This window comes from Rhinichthys klamathensis, unplaced genomic scaffold, assembly GCF_029890125.1.
Source record: "Rhinichthys klamathensis goyatoka isolate OS25496 unplaced genomic scaffold, OSU_Roscu_1.1 h1tg000515l_1, whole genome shotgun sequence".
In the NCBI taxonomy this organism is placed as follows: Eukaryota; Metazoa; Chordata; class Actinopteri; order Cypriniformes; family Leuciscidae; genus Rhinichthys; species Rhinichthys klamathensis.
Window position 1 is genome coordinate 200,001 of NW_026606995.1, and position 5,000 is coordinate 205,000.

Here is a 5,000-nt window from a genome sequence, read left to right on the forward strand (position 1 = left end):
TTTGAGCTGAAGAACTACACACATGATGTCCTCCAGATCCCGTGTGTGTGTGTGTGTGTGTGTGTGTGTGTGTGTGTGTTTGAGCTGAAGAACTACACACATGTCCTCCAGAACCCGTGTGTGTGTGTTGTGTGTGTGTGTGTGTGTGTGTGTGTTTGAGCTGAAGAACTACACACATGTCCTCCAGAACCCGTGTGTGTGTGTGTGTGTGTGTGTGTGTGTGTGTGTGTGTGTGTGTTTGAGCTAAAGAACTACACACATGATGTCCTCCAGATCCCGTGTGTGTGTGTGTGTGTGTGTGTGTTTGAGCTGAAGAACTACACACATGATGTCCTCCAGATCCCGTGTGTGTGTGTGTGTGTGTGTGTGTGTGTGTGTGTGTTTGAGCTGAAGAACTACACACATGTCCTCCAGAACCCGTGTGTGTGTGTGTGTGTGTGTGTGTGTGTGTGTGTGTGTTTGAACTGAAGAACTGACGATAGATTTGATGATGATTTTTTATTTTTTTGCATGCTCGATATTTATTTGATAATCAATTTTCTTCTGGCATGCACAACGACAGAGCAAATAAAAACATATTATAAGATTGTTTTGCTAACATTCCCATTAAGTTATGAACATATTATATATAAATTATATTTTTAAATCGTTCAAAACGTAGTTTGTAATAGCGTTTCTCTCGGTTATAGATGTATAATATTTAAAACGTCGTGAGAATGTTGCATTTGAATGTTCTCTCAATATTTTTAAACACACATAATCTCTCAACATTATGAGAACATAGATAAAATATTAATAATGTTATAAGAATGTTTTGTCCTAATAGTTGTGTAACATTAAAATATGTCAGTGAAAGTTATGGGAACGTTCCCTGTTAACCGGGCAAATTATAAATTGTGATGCTATTGATTATTGATCATATTTCATCACCATTATTCACTCTTTAATACAGTTTGTTCAGTTTTGATGGCATTTTCTGTGTTCAACAGTGGAACATTAATAAATGATATTCCAGCATATTAAAGGCAGATGACATCGCTGAAGTCCTGATTGGACCTCTGGTCAACTTCTGTCTTAATAATTGATATCGCCCGACAATGTGCGTGTCAGATGATATTTAATATTTAGATGTGTGTGAGGCTTTGACAGAGAGGAAATGAGTGAAGACACACACAAACACTTCACATTGACATGAATAATCCAGCGGCTGACATTGACAATCAGACGCTGTGAGGATGTGTCTCTCTGACAGTTCTGTGTGTGTGTGTGTGTGTGTGTGTGTGTGTGTGTTCTGCTAAAGTAGGTCACACACTCATGAAACATCTACTTCTGCTCCTGACTCAATATTATATTGCGCTTATAGGAATATAAAACTGTACGTCTCCAGAAGTCGAGGTCAATATTCCAGCAGATCTGTCATGTGATCGAGGAAAGATTTGCTTCCATCGACTTCTGGAAAGAAAACATCCATAATTTAAGTGTTTATTTTAGGGCTGGGCAACGATTAATCGCATCAAAAATAAAAGTTTGTGTTTACATAATATATGTTATGTAACACACACACATATATTATGTAAACACAAACTTTTATTTTGGATGCGCTTAATCATTTTTAATCATCGCACTTTTAATGTGTCTGTAGCTTTAAATCTTTAAATTCTGAAGGTTTGTTCGTGTGTCGTTTGCCTGATTTATGCAACATTTTACTCCTATATAAACCTTGTGAAATGTTGACAGTATTTTCTGATTTATGGAGATAAAAAGAAAAATATGTAAAAATATGTCGACAAAATCAAACAAGTTTTGAACCTGCTTTATCCAATGTTCAGATTTCTGTTCTGGAAGTGTATGCAAATTACTGCATATTTAATTAAATAGTGCCTCATTTGCATATTTAAACATAACACTTAAAAAATAAAACGTGTGATATAACACAATGGCCTTAATGTGCAGTGAGTAAGAGTTTAGCCTGAAATGACATTATTGGTCTGAGCGTTGGAGGATCATGACAGAATCTGATGTAATAATGATGAAAATCATCTGTGTGTGTGATGTGTGTGTGAGATGTGTGTGTTGTGGAGGACAGCAGGGGGCAGCAGTGAAGCACTAGTGTTCTGTTCTCATCACACACACACACACTCATGATGGAAAGACTCCTGATATATAACCGAAGCTGATGTTAGTGTGTGACTCCAGTAATTACAGACTGAAGGTCCAGAGACCGCTTGAGTTCGGGACCAGCCCGTCTCTCTCATGTCTGATGAGGAGAATCATTTACAAACGCACTGCAGAAAACCACAATCATACGTAATGACACATAACTCATAATCCGAGGAGGAAAAACAAGCATCGAGAGGAAAAAGCGTAGGCCATGTTGTGCTAACACACCATCTGTATCCTTTAATACACAGACCTTTGAACATCTCAGAGAGAGAGAGAGAGAGAGAGAGAGAGAGAGAGAGAGTCTCAGATCTTAGTATGTTGTTGGCAGGGCACCAGCGCTGTGAGTGTGTGTGTGTGTGTGAGAGAGGCCTTCGCTTTTGTCTTCAGATCATGAGGCTTCTCTGTCTCCTCGTCACCGTCTCTCGCTCAGGAGAAGAACAGCTCGAGGTGAGCGAGGCTGTGGGAACAATGGAAGGAAGAGCGGGGAGTTTACGGATATCCCAGTTACTGCACCTTTTCCTGCAGCGTCTCCAGCAGATCCAGGAACAGGAGGACCGCCAGCTGTCCATCACTACACCACATTAATCAGCCTGTGTGTGTCCTGTAGCGTCAGGTCATTTATGAGCTACAGTCAAACTGTAGTTTTTGAAAATGGCTTGTTTCACTAGTGAGGAGGACACTATATTCATTAATGTGCGTGAGGAGAGTGTCTGAATGCTGTTTCGCCGGTATATTCCAGGACTCGTCACACGTTGCAGTTCTCCAGCGCTGACACACGCCGCTCGCTCGTTTAATGAGGAGAAGCGAATATATTTACACACTGAGCGGTTCATCCATTCATCAATTATCCAGCGCTGAAGTTTTGCAGAACTTGTTCTGTTGATTATTCAGTTGGACTATATTCACATTTTATATTGACACACCTTTTGTGTGCGTTTCGTAACAAATCAAATCACTACTAATATTAATTGTTTAGTCAAGTCAAGTCTCCATCTATACAGCGCTTTAACAACAAACACACACGCCTCACAGCAGCTTTACAGTGATAACAGGAGATTACTAGTCGGGGAAAACCCAGACAACTTCCGGCAAATTTAGATTTGCTCTGAAAGTTAGTCTGGCAAAGAGCTCATTCAAGCCCATTTCCAATCCGCCGAAATCGCGGCACCAATCAGAAGCGTTGGGGCGGCTTTACACGATGACGACAGCGCTGGGATTTTGAAGCAGATTTTGTAGCCTACATTACAGAGATGGATGCCGCCGTCGAACATCACTCGTTCCAATCAGCTATCGCGTCTGTTTTAAGCCATTTGAACGTTTCCTTTTTGTTAAAAACCGAGCAAAGAACAACACTCGGAGATGTGTCTCCGCCGCTCTGCATACGTCATCTCCTTCATCGCTCTGATTGGGTTTAGCTCTATCCGCCACGTCCGTTGGTGACGCCCCTCTGGAAATGACTTGTCTATGACGCTTTGCCAGACCATAACTCAGTTACGACTGAGAATGCTCTGGTTTTAACCAGGCTAGGAGATTACAGTAACAGAGATTGTTTAGGCTTTACAGCAGATCTAGAATAAAGTTATTGTCCAGATAAAGTTAGTTTTGACTGATTCACTTCCGTTGTAAAGATAATTAGTTATTAACTTAATTTAACTGAAAACAGAAACTGTTAATGTGTTCTGGACGCTCATTCACACACATCAGTGTTTGAGCTCGAGAACACACACTTTGAAACAGGATCCAAGGTGCAAGTTTCGAAATGTTGCAAAGCGTGATCATCTCTGAGTAAACTTCAGAAACGTGACTCTGTGAGAGCGTTTAAAGCTTCTGTCGCGCGGAATCAGTGGCTTTCAAACATGTTTAAATGTTCAGGACGTCAAATTCAAGTCAAGTCAATTTATTTCACATTAGACATTGTTTAAAATCAGCTTTACAAATGTTAAACGTACAATATGTAAGAATTTTTTAATAAAATATCCAAAAAATCACTTGCACGGTGTGATATATTTCCTGCAGTTGTGTATTTACAATATCCCAAAAGTTCCCAAATTCCTGTTTTAAATAATGGCTCGTCCCTGTTCACGTGTCGGTTGTCACTGACGTAATGTCCGCGCTATCCCTGGTTTCCGCTCGTTCTGCCGCAGTAACCATGGCGACAGACGCGGACAACTCATGACAGTAGGTTTATTGTACTTTCACTGCATGTAAACTAAACAAAGACTAAACAATGCGTCTTTGCATTGACTAAACAAAGACTAAACAATGCATGCTTGAACAACAACGTGAGCGCGCCGCTAGACGCTCACGTTAGCGGCGCGCTAGCGCTAGCGGCGCGCTCACGTTGTTGTTCAAGCATGCATTGTTTAGTCTTTGTTTAGTCAATGCAAAGACGCATTGTTTAGTCTTTGTTTAGTTTACATGCAGTGAAAGTACAATAAACCTACTGCATTTAATACTATTTTTATATGAATCAGCAATTAATAAACTACTAATAAACGGCAAACTACTTCTTCACTGCTGATTCCTGGTGGTTTAGAAGAGAATTACTCCGAGTCGCCCCCTGTCGTTTCACAGAAGAGCACAACGGCGAGCGCGTCAAGTATAAACGCCTCGTCCGTTTGGAGAGGTCCGCGCGCAGTCAGCGGAGACTCGCGCTCTTGCGGACGCGTCGAGTATAAACAAGGCTTTACGGATCATGGCAAGCAGACACTGGGACAAAAGGAGAACTAAACCGAGGATCAGTATCAGCGTAGCGTTTCGAGACGCCGAGAGCTAGCGTCCGCGGCTAACTTCGACTCAGCAGAGCTTTATTAGACAGGAGAGCTAATGTACATAAA